At 38.9% G+C, this 15047-nt stretch overlaps 1 protein-coding gene across 4 annotated transcripts in view; it reads right to left on the reverse strand.

Moving 5' to 3' along the window:
- LOC118048842 (uncharacterized) overlaps positions 1-15047 on the reverse strand; it is a 76142-nt gene that overhangs the window by 31812 nt on the left and 29283 nt on the right. The window lies entirely within an intron of this gene.

The raw sequence follows: 15047 nt of genomic DNA on the forward strand, positions 1-15047 counted from the left end.
CAAAAGACTTGCCTTTTAGCAATCGCCTGGAGTCCATCCATCCTTCCACTCCACCTTAATCCATTCTTAATTACAAATAGTTTGTATAAAAACATAACGTAAAACTTGGGGATTCCTTCATCCCTGTAGATAATTCTCATTTCGTTATCGTCATCCCATTTTTAAATCTAACCAAGGAGGCGACTCGTTACTTCAAAAGGAGAATTTAATCCTACCATCTCCAATTTCCCTCAGATTGAATTCGTTCTAACACCCGTTCTCCTCTTCTAGGACTAAAGCAAAGCCTTAAAAGGTTGTACTACTAATAAAGTCCCCACAAAAAATGGGGACTATAATGACACTTTACATCAGCCTCTCAGTTCTGGTGGATTGCAGTGCGGGCCACCGCTGATTCTATGGGACATAATTCATCTCAGAGAGAGCATTTTCTTATCCTCTCCTCTCCAAAAATAAATAAACAGATTAGTAAAGACCGAGGAGTAAAAGACGTTCAAGGGAGTTCAGGGAGTGTAGTCGTGAATTCAAATACTTTGTTGACCCCATCATGAAAATGATATCGCAGTTATTTTCAGAGATATTCTTGTATTTTGTTTAAAAAATGTTAAAAAGAAATTAAAGAAATAAAAAAAATTTTATTTTTTATTTTATAATTCAATAACATAAATAAATAAATAAAATACAAACACACACATATCATTGTTTTGTTTTCACTGTAATATACTCTCACACACCCTTAACTAAATATTACAAAATAATCAATGTTCAAAACAATCCAAATAACACATTAAACAATTTAAATTTACAAAAACAAAAAAAAAAAATCCCTAAAGATAAAATCATGAACAGTGTTGGAAGCCTATAAGTCACAGAAACAGTGCATGGAGGATTTCTGGGCAACTTCTGTGATTTCAAAACAGTGACGGCTCGTTCCCTACATGCGCCCCAGCAACTGGCGGCGCATGAAGCCACACGCCGCCGTAGCTGCTGGAGCGTGGGTTATTGAATCTGAAACCCTACGGTCTCCTCTTTACTCCTGCATCAGCGGTGATCTCCACCACTTCTCAAGAAAAGAGATATGGCTGCCTTAAGGTTTAGCCTTCTCTCTCCTTCAAATCTTCTCCGCCGGTGGAGATTTATTGTCACCTAAACAGAAAAAAAAACCCCCACCTCAATGATAGTCAACTCTTTCACAGGCTTGCCACTTCTCTGTATCCTCTCTGTTAATCACAACCCCTTCTTTATTGAAAGGATATTTTAGCCTTTTTATATATATATATATATATATATACTTGTGCCTTTAAATAGTTATTAATCGTCATCTCTAATGGAGGCGTTGGTACGTTCAAAACAAACTGAACGTTAGGGCAATTCTATTGATGATGATCAGTGTAATGTTACGGGTTGCAAATTTTCACTTTGAACCCAATAGTTTTTATTCATAAAAACCAATGCTGTGTGTGTGTGTGTGTGTGTATGATGACATTTAAATAATTAAATTATATTTCTTAATCTTTAAGAAGTATTGCTAGAGATCATACCTTAAAAAAGCAAAGAAAAACCTTTAGGAATTCTGTTATTCCCATGCATATTATGAGAATTGAATGCATTCTATAGAACGTTTTATGTTGTGTAACTAAACCATATATAGAACGTTTTATGTTGTGTATATTTTCTTTTCCGTTATTTATTTTTTGCATCAGTTTAATTTGTCCATCCTAACATGGATACTACTAGTTAAATATGCAGTTATTTATTTATTTTTTATTAATATTTTTAGATAAAAATGAGTGTTGAAGTCAACTTATACGCACCTCAACTAATTTAATAAATTCTGAAATTAAAATTTTAAATTCAAGATTATATAAATCTCTAATTATTTTGAAATTTATAAAATTAAAATTAATAACTTTTAAAAAATAAATTTAAAACATGAGGAGTTAAATCTTTAACATGTAAATCCAGAACGGATAAAGTCTATGGGCATCGTGGTTGTGTCATCTTATCATAATTTAGAACACCAGCAAATGACTCAGAAGTAGAACTCCATCTTTTTAAGGCCGCAGGATTGGGAAACCCATTTATAATTAACGTGTCAACTTGATTGTTCATTCTGTCTTAAATGCCGATTGAGTGCTTAGCAGTCATGATCATCATGTCTAGACAGCTACAGGCTGATATATTAAAACGATGCCCCCCATATCACCACTTTGCATTTTTTTTTTTGTGTGAAATGAATATATTATTTTCACTCAACCTGTTAATAAAGAAATATCCATGCGTATTGCAGCAATTTCAACTGTGTGCGCACGACATCAGCCGGGAATGCGACTGCAACAAGCAAATCTCAAATGCATTTGACATTACCTAATTAAACCAAAATAAAGTGGCCGTTTCGTTAATCTCTTTAATAAAAACATCAGCTTTAATCATCTATGAAGACATTCAAGATGTTTCCTTAAGAAAACAACGTTTTCAGAAGCTGTCTTATCCTAAAATAAAATAAAGCGCAATTAGGGACGTCAAGGTACATAGAAAGTCAATGTCTTCTTGTACTCAAGTGGAGAGCGGTCCATTTTTGGAGGATGGGAGTAATAAATTTCACATCATAGAACCACAGTTATGCATTTTCTACGGCTTGTTTCTTCGAGGTAGCCTAATAATAATGAAATGGGCATGCTTCGAAAGAATCTCATAAGGAAATGGATTAGGCCTTGTGTTCTTTGAGGTCGATAATGTTCCTTTTAAACTTTTTGTACGGTTTAAAGTTTATTATAAATATATATTATATCACTCTATTCAACGCATAATGTAAAAATAAAACTTCTCATTTTTTTTGGATGTGAATATATTCTCCAACCACATTAAATTTTATATTTTTCTATTTTTTTCTATTATATTATTCATCAATAATTACATAATTACTAAAGACTTTCACACTAAACTTCTAATGCATGTTGTTGACATGTGACTATAGGCTATTTCTTCGATGACCATGAAATTGCTTCTCCATTTAGCATGAAAACATAACTAGATGTGCTCTTTCTGTCCTAAGTGTCTCTTGTATAACGAAAAAAAAAAAAAAAAACAGAGGAGAGGGGGTTGAGAAGAGAAACAGAGGAGACAGAAGAGAAGGAAGGAAAAACACCGTCGTTGCCATTGCCACCTTCCACCACCGTTGATGACCACAACCATGCTTTCCTGCTCCAGGTAACTTTCTCCCCTCCCCTGCCGTTTTTTATTTGTTCATTTTCATTTGCATGTAGAACATGAGCAATTCACGTTCTGCAGCAAAAGAAAATTAATTAGCTAGTTACTGTGCGCACTTTTGGGCTGGAACATCAGCCCAACCCACGCGGTTGGGGCTGAGTCCAGCCTTGTAGCTGGGCCAATACAGGCCCACCCCTATAATTGGGCCAGGTCCGGCCCAATTTACTTTTTCAATGCTAGAACATCAACGTAGCCTAGTTCATTTCATTTTTATTTAAAAGAAATATATATATATATATATATATATATATATATATATTTGAAGAAATTACGATTTCCCCATTTCCCCGCGTATTTGTTTTACGCCATTTTGATTGATATCGATCTGTATTTTTTTAAAGATACAAATCCGATATTAAAATACATAGTTTTTGTTAGAACTTTGAAAACATATAAAAAAAAAAATTTGTGCATACGACCAAGTCTCTCAAAGCGAAAAAAATCATATTTATTTTTATACAAGATAGAAAACTTCAAAAAATATATATTATTTTAGCATGCATTTTGACTTTAATAACCAGTTTATTAAAGTCATAAAAACTTGGCCAATATTTCTAAAAAGTCAAAATTTTTTTTGTTTTGTTTTAATGTTTGGGATTATGAATTTATATGTAAAACATATTCCTGATATTAAAAAGGTAGTTCTTTTATAGACATTAGACTGGTTAGGTTTTTAACCCCATAAAATAAGAATCTCCTTACCGAGGAGGGCTTTTCTTGAACCATAAACGGACCAACATGACAAGACCTTAGATTTTTATATGACAATAAAACAATGTAGCTTACCTTAGGTAGGACGTATTTGGGGTGCTAATACCTTCCCTTTACACAACCAGTCTCCGCACCTAATCTCTGAGACCAGTTAGGGTTCCTAGTGATCAAAATACTAAGTGGTGACTCCCATTCTATTTTTTCACTAATAAAAGACAAGAATTCCTTATCTCCCCATACTTGCCAGAATACATAGAAATACCACACCTGATGATGTGGGTGGTGGGCGATCGCTGCGACGCCACGCCACACACGTGCGATAGAATGACGACTCCACTAGGGACCTTGTGGACTAAGCATTGTTATCTGATTTTTGTGTCTGGTTTTGGGCGTGTTTGTCATTAAGATGCTTATTTTATTTACACGCTTTAATTTTTTGTGTATATCTATTCATGCATTGCATAGAATTGTTTCATGCATCATTCATTTTATGTGAGAGTTTATATGGGAAAACTTTAGGTTAAGTGGGGGACTAATAGCTTACCTTATGACTTTTAGTCAAGGTTTAAGTATGTGTAAACCCTAACTCTTCACTGAGTGCTTAAACTGATAATGATTGGTCCATATGCCATCCCATTACCTACTGAGCCCCCATATTGCCTTTACAAGGGCAATCACTAGGATAGCAAGAGGCCCTTTTTAGAGCCTGAGAAGTCAACCTACCTTTTGTCTCACGTAAAAGAACTATAACTTGCCTTTAGGGTGTATGTTCACTACCTTTTGTTTTGCATCAAAACAAACCCTTCTCGAAGCATCTAGAACTTAAGACTTGTGGGTGACAAAATGGTCGTCACTCAGGAAATTTTCATTGTAGAGTTTGGACAAGAATCAAGATTCTTGTTTCATCATACAAAAGGTACAACCATATGTCACCCCTTGAAGGGAAAGTTTATCATTTAGAACACTCATATGTTTAAACATGCATGCTCGTCAGTTTGGAATAAAGCCCCCTCAATTCTGTTTTCCCCGCCAGAATTAAGAGTGGTCGACATCCGCTAGTGTCAAGAAGGATTCGCTCAAGCCTCCAATCAAGAAACATAGCTTGTGGTAATAAGGTTCTCTGTTTTACCATGGACTCAGCTAGTGACCTATGCCGAGATGCCATCTATGAAGTGCTAACACGCTCATCAATGGAGATTATGAGGAAATGTAGGCTTTTATCTAAAGAGTACAACAAGTTGACCTATGAATCTCTTTTTATAAAGCTACATAGCCAAAGAACCAACATTGTCTCTAGTTTCCTTATCCAAAGTATCATCAGGAACAAATATCAGTTTTCCTTTGTTTCAACTAATAGTTTGAATACTCATACTCGAATCTCCTCTGATTTTCTTTCAAAGCACGTGGAGATTGTGTCATCAACAAATCAAGGAATTCTACTTTGTCGCGCACATAATAAATCATGTTATTATGTGGGCGACCTTTCTATCCAACAATGGCAAAAGATCCTAAATCCAAAGACACGATATGATACCATAGAATCTGGCCTAATGATTGAAAGGTCAAAGCCTTTACGATATAAGATTATGAGATTCTCAAAGCCCAAGTTTTGCTCACATAAAGAACTCTATGTGTAACACTGCATTAGAGTCGAGTTGTTTGAATCATCAACTTGGAAATGGAAGTTGTTGGATGAAGTAAAGTTGCCTCATGAAGAATGTTGCTACCCAATTTTTGACCAATGTTTTGATATATTTTCAAAAAATCCAAAAAATTGAGAAAAACAAAGAAAATCCAAAAATATGTTTTTTTTATATATTTTCGTCATTTTAGCATTTTCAACGTCGTCTAAAAAAGAATTTAAATTGTTAAAAGATTTTCAAACGCGTTCGACTTTTCACGCATCATTTTTAAAATCTTTGTTTTTTCTCATTGAGTCGGCGTTGATATTGCTCGTTTTCAAAAAATACAAAAAAATAAGAAAAATCAAAATTTACAAAAAAAGAAAGAAGTTGAGGGACCAAGTTGAAAAACCTAGCAACATTTTGCCTATAAATACTGGTTTCCTCAACACATTCAAGGGGGGTCAATTTGGACACATTCAAAAAAACACAAAAACCCTAAAACCCAACTTTTTCTCCCCACTCAAAGAAAATTGGCTGGCAGCGCCTCCCCCCTTGATTTTGAATTCCCCCCCCCCCCGGGGTCCTTGGATTTTTCGCTCTCAGAACCAGAGAGCCAAGGACCCCTCACCATCCCTCTCTTCCTCCGGTTTCCCCAGCCAATCGCCGATCTGCTCTCCTCCATTCGGCCCCCAGCGGCGGCAGCAGCAGCAGCGGCGTCCATCTCTGCTCTCACTCTTCTCAGCCGACAACACAGACGCCTCCACCACCAGCAGCCCCTCTCTCACTCACGGCGATCAGGCAGCAACGCCTTCCTCCAACACCGGACGAGTTCAGCCTCCAGTAGCAGCGGTCAGAGCAACCGACCCAGAGCAGCCCCAAGACAGCCTCTCCCTCTGCTGCGACCCAGAGCAGCCACCGCTGCCACCGACCGGAGTGAAGACCACACAGCAGCAACCCCAGCAGCGCCGTCCATAGATCGGCTGCCACCGCCACAGACACCGCCCGATCTGCCATCCTGAAGCAGAGGAGAAGAAGAAGAAGAAACCCACGGACTGATCTGCAGATAAGAACAGATCCGAAACGGGCAGAAGAAAATTAAAAACAGATCTAAAAAACTAAAACCGACTGCTCTTTGTGTGTGTTTCGTGTGTTTGCAGGTGACCGGACCCTCACCGCCGGCAGAAAAATGAACGGGGGAGGAAGGCGCTCCATACACCCCTGGTTGCCAGTTTTTCCAGTGGCGGCGCGTGAACCCACGCGCCGCCAGTAGAGGGGGCGCGTGGGAAGACGCGCCGCTACTGTTCAGTCGGGTTTAGGTTGCTTCCCAGAGTCGTTTTTCTTGAATTTTGGGGGATTATGGTGTAATTTTCAATTGTTGATGTAATATTTATTTAATTTGAATTTTATTTGTATTTTGTAAATATGGATGTAAAAGAAAAGAAAAGAAAAGGAGAAAGAAAAAGAAAAAGAAACAAAAAATAGTGAAAGTGTATGTGTGTGTTTATTTTTTTATTGAATTATTTATTTATTTATTTATTTAATGATAGAATTGCAAATATATTAAAGAAGAATTTAATATTTTGATCGGATCTCGGTTAAGAATTATTAACTTATACGTAAGTGATATTTCTAATTTCCGATGAAAAGACAATTATTAAAACTTCTTTAACACATCAAATTCGCGAAGCAGCTTACCCCAGGTAGGGTGTGTTAAGGGTGCTAATACCTTCCCTAACCACAACCAGTCCCGTACCCACGAATCTCTGACGAGACCAGTACATCCGGTTTCCTAGTAGCCCGCAATCAATTACTAGGTGGCGACTCCAACGAACCAAATTCCAGCAAACCACAACAGAGACGAAAAATCGCCAGCCGATGCCGCGCGCTGATTTTTTTGGGGTGCGACAGAATGGCGACTCCACTGGGGAAGGTACTGTTTCTGACATTATTGGACTAAGCTTTGTGTATTTGATGTGTTTAAGTTTTTTGCATTTTTTTGTTAATATTTTTTCCATGCATTTTATAGAATTGTTTCATGCATCACCTGTATTTATTTTTGAAAGCACACACAAGCTTTTAGGTTAGGTGGGGAACTAGCGATCTGCCCTAAGACTATTGGTCAGGGTTCAGATGCGTGAAACACCCAACTCATATCTGAGTGCCTGCTTGGTAATGGTGGGTATACGTGCCTTAACCATTCCTTGCAACGCCGCTATACTGTCTTTACGAAGAACGTCACTAGGCAGATATGAGACCCTTTTGAGACCAGATAGAAAACCAACCCATGTTCACATAATGAATAGAACCTGTCCTTAGGTTGTATGTGCTATTGTTTTTTGCATAAGGGCAAACTCTTCTTGAAGCATCTTGAACTCAAGACTTATGGGTGACACATTGGCCGTTGCTCCGAAAATTTTCATTGTAGAGTTTGGGCAAAAATCACGATTCTTGTCCATCATACAAGAGTTACGACCATATTGTCACCTCTCGAAGGGTGAGTTCGTCATATAGATTACATGTTCATACATTTTTCATGCATGCGCCAGAATGAAAAGTAGGTCCCCTACGAGTCTACAACACCCGACTTTGAATGAAGAAAAACACGGAAGATGAACAGTATGCTCGTCGTAATTTCTGAAGACATGTGTGATTTGCTTCTAGCTTACTCGAGTAGATACTGAAAAATAACTCTAGGAAAGTTCCTTCCAACCGACCTATCATCTTTGTTCAAAACCCAACAATGACTCTGCCCGAAGAAATTGGGGGCAAAATTTGTCAAGAGCCTCGGCGCAATCATGTATTTTCGCAAAAGCTTTGGTGGGAAGGCTAACCAAAGGGAATTGCATCACCGCTGCATATTGGAGCCTATTCTCGTTCTGCAAAAAAAAAAAAAAAAAAAAACCTTAGTTTGATCATGCCTGCAAAATTTCTTGATTTTTGTTTCAACCTGTTCCAGTTTTTGTTGATAACTTGGCTCAAAATTCCACAACACTTCCCTTGTCAAATGAGTCTTTCTTGTTAATAAGATCATGTGTTTTTAACATACCTTCATTTTTGTTGTTGTTTCATGCAAATAACATATTGAGCATAACCTTTAAGCATGAAACCATCACACCAAGAATATTTGAGGTGTGTTTCCCTTTTTTTTTTCAAAACTATGCATGATCGCACATGTTCACAAGGATTTTTGGGAATTCAAAGTTTAGTACAGAAACTGAAATCATGTTGATGTTTGTCCAAAGCAAACGAGTTCTGGAAATTCAGGCGATTCCTTAGAAAAGTAACCATACACCTAGAAAAACCCAAAAAAGAAAAAAAAAAAAAAACAAACAAACACCATGGAGTGACTCTAAAACTGAGTTTTGATTGCATGAATAATGAGAAATCACTTTGCATACTCGCATGAAAGCAAGGCTTACCGATCCTAAATGCATGCATTTGAGATGAAGAAATGCCATCTTTGATAATCCTTTCACGAGGCTAAAATATATCATTTGTAGTCCCCTTTTGAGCCTTATGCTTTTCTTGAGATAAATAACCTTGGCTAGGATCACACCCCACACTAGGGGTAAGTGCGATGACATAGAGAAAACCTCAATGATTGAAAATGCCCAAGCAATACTAGGGGGCATAAAAGAAAATTCTCAATCATTAAAGGTGCCCAAACAAAGCTAGGGGGCACGAAGAAAAATCCAAAGGATCAAGAGTTTTGAGCATAAAAAAATATATATATATATTATGATGCTCAAAACCATATGAAGAAAACAAAAACAAAGAGAATAAGCCCAAGCCCAATACAAGGGGGCACGATAGACAATTTTTGAAAGACAGTCAAATGACAAAAGGTCAAGAAACAAGCACAAGTGATCCTTAGTCTTCAAATCCCTTAAACACCTTTTGAGCCTACAAATATCATTTTCTTCATAACCAAGAGCCCAAGCCTACATTACGTGCCTAATCAAGCCCTTTCTGATCAAAGGCAAGCAATCTGGATCGGTAGGCAATGCTTTCTCATGTGAACCAATTCATTATTCGTGCAAATAAAATAAATGCTTTGAACCTCGGTTCTCAATAACCCTCAAATTGAGATTTAAACCTTTTCTGACAAACCAGAGGTCACTTCATATTTTTTACCAAAAGCCAAAACAAGAAGTTTTCATCACTTCTGATAACCTCTCCATAGGAATCACTTGAATGTTTTAGAATGAGTTTGCTTTGAATCGATGTCAAAATAATTTTTGTGTTTGGAATAACTTTGGAATTTCAAAAATTCTGCATGAAAACAACTCCTTGTCAAACCTTCCTTCATATAGCCTCGTCCACAAACCCGAATTGAACACTTGGGGGCATGATCAAGCTAGGGAGCAATAAAGAAACATATGATAGGGCAGGCTCCATAATTCCCATTCTAAGAAAATGTCGAGCAAAGTTGGCAACCCTTGAGATAAAGGGGCGGAGGACAAAGAAGTACGATGATATCAAGTCTTTCCTAGAGGTAAAAATCACAAGAGATGACTCGAGTAAGCAAGAGCGAAGAAGCCATCGAAGTTCACTGCCAACACTCCAACTTTTGAGAAAAGAAACACACCATGAAGAAAGGGGGACCTATTTTTTCTCAGGTAAGTATACATGCATATTGATCATAATGCATTGCTTTTAACATTGTCAGGTCGGTGTTTCATCATCATCTTTTGGGTAGTGTGTTTTCTAACCCTACCTCATTTTGAGTGCGCCTTTGAGCTCTCACCTCTTTTTGTGAGCGCCTTTGAGCTATCATCTCGGGTAGTGCGTTTTTCTAACCCTACCTCATTTCGAGTGCGCCGTTGAGCCCTCACTTCTCAGGTAGCGCGTTTTCTAACCCTACCTCATTTCGAGTGCACCTTTGAGCCCTCGCCAACATTTTTTGGGTAGGTCACCCATTACAATGAGACCACACTTCATATTCTTTCCATCTGGGTAGGTCACCCATCATAATGAGACCATTTTTTTCACATTCTTTCCACCTGGGTTGGTCACCCATGACAATGAGACCGCGTTTATCACATTTTTTCCATTCGGGTAGGTCACCCATGACAATGAGACCGCACTTCATCATATTTTTTCCATCTGGGTAGGTCACCCATTACAATGAGACCACACTTCATCATATTTTTTCCATTTGGGTAGGTCACCCATTATAATGAGACCGCACATCACATTCTTTCTATTTGGGTAGGTCGCCCATCACAACGAGACCACCTTTTCATATTCTTTCCACGTGGGTAGGTCACCCATTACAATGAGACCACACTTCTTCACATTTTTTCCATTTTTGGGTCGGTCACCCATACAATGAGACCATTTTTCTGGGGTCGGTCACCCATACAATGAGACCAGCATTTTTCTAGGGTTCGTCACCCGTACAATGAGACCAGCATTTTTCCAGGGTTAGTCACCCGTACAATGAGACCAACATTTTTCTAGGGTTCGTCACCCGTACAATGAGACCAGCAGTTTTCTAGGGTTCGTCACCCGTACAATGAGACCAGCAGTACCAGGGTTCGTCACCCGTACAATGAGACCAACACTAGGGTTCGTCACCCGTACAATGAGACCAGCTTTTTTCTAGGGTTCGTCACTCGTACAATGAGACCAGCTTTTTTCTAGGGTTAGTCACCCGTACAATGAGACCATTTTTTACACATTCTTTTGTTTTGGTTAAATGAGGTCGCCAGATGGGATCTCATGTAGCTTTGGTTAAAGGGAATCGCCAGATGAGATTTCAGGTTAACCGAGTTACACAGTTTAATTCCAGTTGAATGAGGTTGCCAGATGGGATCTCATGTAGCTTTGGTTAAAGGGAATCGCCAGATGGGATTTCAGGTTAACCGAGTTATGCAATATTTTCGTTCCAGTTGAATGAGGTCGCCAGATGGGATCTCAGGTAAACCCAATGTGTGGGCAGGTCGCCCGTGAAAATAGACTATTGGGAGAGTGTGGGTCGGTCGCCCGTGAAAATAGACTAGAGTGAATATGTGTGGGCAGGTTGCCCGTGAAAATAGATCAGTGTGAGTGTGTGGGCAGGTCGCCCGAGATAATAAAATCATTTTCCTTTTGTTTTCTTTACAAAGCCTACTATGCAAAATTTTGAGGAGTTTTGCTTCGTAAGCATTGTAAAGAGGGGGCATCTGTTGCTACCCAATTTTTGACCAATGTTTTGATATATTTTCAAAAAATCCAAAAAATTGAGAAAAACAAAGAAAATCCAAAAATATGTTTTTTTATATATTTTCGTCATTTTAGCATTTTCAACGTCGTCTAAAAAAGAATTTAAATTGTTAAAAGATTTTCAAACGCATTCGACTTTTCACGCATCATTTTTAAAATCTTTGTTTTTTCTCATTGAGTCGGCGTTGATATTGCTCGTTTTCAAAAAATACAAAAAAATAAGAAAAATCAAAATTTACAAAAAAAGAAAGAAGTTGAGGGACCAAGTTGAAAAACCTAGCAACATTTTGCCTATAAATACTGGTTTCCTCAACACATTCAAGGGGGGTCAATTTGGACACATTCAAAAAAACACAAAAACCCTAAAACCCAACTTTTTCTCCCCACTCAAAGAAAATTGGCCGGCAGCGCCTCCCCCCTTGATTTTGAATTCCCCCCCCCGGGGTCCTTGGATTTTTCGCTCTCAGAACCAGAGAGCCAAGGACCCCTCACCATTTTTGAGATCCCCGCATTTTTTACCCAGCCGCTCACCCGAGGAGCACTTCTTCTCCTTCATCTACAACAAACCGAACCCCCCCTGGTTTTAATTTTTTTCAACAACCGCCGGCCACAAACAGAAGCCAAAACAGCTGCTCCCCACCCGGTCTTGATTTTCTTTCTTCGGAACCAGCCCCTTTCCCCTTCGCTCCTTCTCATTTTTCCCCGCCGCTCCTTCATCCCTCTCTTCCTCCGGTTTCCCCAGCCAATCGCCGATCTGCTCTCCTCCATTCGGCCCCCAGCGGCGGCAGCAGCAGCAGCGGCGTCCATCTCTGCTCTCACTCTTCTCAGCCGACAACACAGACGCCTCCACCACCAGCAGCCCCTCTCTCACTCACGGCGATCAGGCAGCAACGCCTTCCTCCAACACCGGACGAGTTCAGCCTCCAGTAGCAGCGGTCAGAGCAACCGACCCAGAGCAGCCCCAAGACAGCCTCTCCCTCTGCTGCGACCCAGAGCAGCCACCGCTGCCACCGACCGGAGTGAAGACCACACAGCAGCAACCCCAGCAGCGCCGTCCATAGATCGGCTGCCACCGCCACAGACACCGCCCGATCTGCCATCCTGAAGCAGAGGAGAAGAAGAAGAAGAAACCCACGGACTGATTTGCAGATAAGAACAGATCCGAAACGGGCAGAAGAAAATTAAAAACAGATCTAAAAAACTAAAACCGACTGCTCTTTGTGTGTGTTTCGTGTGTTTGCAGGTGACCGGACCCTCACCGCCGGCAGAAAAATGAACGGGGGAGGAAGGCGCTCCATACACCCCTGGTTGCCAGTTTTTCCAGTGGCGGCGCGTGAACCCACGCGCCGCCAGTAGCGGGGGCGCGTGGGAAGACGCGCCGCTACTGTTCAGTCGGGTTTAGGTTGCTTCCCAGAGTCGTTTTTCTTGAATTTTGGGGGATTATGGTGTAATTTTCAATTGTTGATGTAATATTTATTTAATTTGAATTTTATTTGTATTTTGTAAATATGGATGTAAAAGAAAAGAAAAGAAAAGGAGAAAGAAAAAGAAAAAGAAACAAAAAATAGTGAAAGTGTTTGTGTGTGTTTATTTTTTTATTGAATTATTTTTTTATTTATTTTTTTAATGATAGAATTGCAAATATATTAAAGAAGAATTTAATATTTTGATCGGATCTCGGTTAAGAATTATTAACTTATACGTAAGTGATATTTCTAATTTCCGATGAAAAGACAATTATTAAAACTTCTTTAACACATCAAATTCGCGAAGCAGCTTACCCCAGGTAGGGTGTGTTAGGGGTGCTAATACCTTCCCTAACCACAACCAGTCCCGTACCCACGAATCTCTGACGAGACCAGTACATCCGGTTTCCTAGTAGCCCGCAATCAATTACTAGGTGGCGACTCCAACGAACCAAATTCCAGCAAACCACAACAGAGACGAAAAATCGCCAGCCGATGCCACGCGCTGATTTTTTTGGGGTGCGACAAAGAATATTTGTAAATGGCTCACTTCATTGGCTTACTTGGAAGAGAAACATCTTTGTATTTGATGTAAAAAGAGAGAGTCATTGTTTATTCCCGCTTCCCCTGCCAGTCTCTGATGGCAATGATAACAAAGATGTCAGACTTACTAAATACAAAGGAAAGCTCACCATGACCTGCATCGATAGGGAGAGAAATTTAATGGAAATATGGATCATAGAGGATCATGACAGAAAACAATGGAGAAAAAAGCATTCGATAAACATAGGGGTTTTAACAAGGAAACCCCCCCCCCCACATATGTCCTTTGGCCTTCTGCAATGCTGATGTTGTGCTGATGAGATAATATTTTCCTGATGTGATATTCTTCAACTTTAATACTGGGCATATTGATATGTTGTGATTAGGGAAGGGTCTGTTCCATGGATGCTTCCCAATTTAGCTCACCTTTGCCACCAAGGAAAAAAGCACAGTTAGTTCATTACCCCAAGGCATGGTTCTCTAGATGGAATAATCCAAATGAGATGTGAAGAATTGCAAGAAATTCAAAGATGAAGTCAGAAGGTTAGTAAGCAAGACATAGCCATATTTTATAAAGAATGATATCAACGATCATATCATCCATAGGCCGTCACCAATGAATGATAACAAGACATGTATAACCAATGAAAAAGCTGTTTAGAAATGTCATGTTGTAAATTTTGTTGCCCATCATTTTGTTTTAGGATCACATCTCACTTTTTAATGGATTTTACTTTATTCTTAGTCTTATTATTGTCTTGAAATAAAGAGATGTTTCCTTTAAATTTTATTTTGGCGAAATTTTTTATTGAACTCCAACGCGCAAAATTAAAGGTCTTTTAGTTCAAAAAAAAACTTGATGTTCGTTAAAATAACAAGAGATGACCAAACTAATCTTGAGCTCACACGCCACAAAATTGAACCACACATTATATAGCTAAGTTTTAGCAGTATGTATAATAACACGTAGTGGATTCACCAGTTATGGGTTCGCGAATCATGATTTTTTGCGAATCATGATGTTTTACAAATCCAAATCATTACACTAGAGTAGGTTAAAATTTATTGGTTTTAACCGACCTTGCTAGAAATGAAAAAAAAAACCATCTTTGCTATCCCTTTACTTTCTAAAGATTATATCCCTTGTGGTCCCCATTTGAGCCTGATAGAATATTTCTTTCAAAGAAACTTTGACTTGGATCACACCCCACACCGGGGGCAAATAAGA

This window comes from Populus alba, chromosome 10 (genome assembly GCF_005239225.2).
Source record: "Populus alba chromosome 10, ASM523922v2, whole genome shotgun sequence".
Classification (NCBI taxonomy): domain Eukaryota; kingdom Viridiplantae; phylum Streptophyta; class Magnoliopsida; order Malpighiales; family Salicaceae; genus Populus; species Populus alba.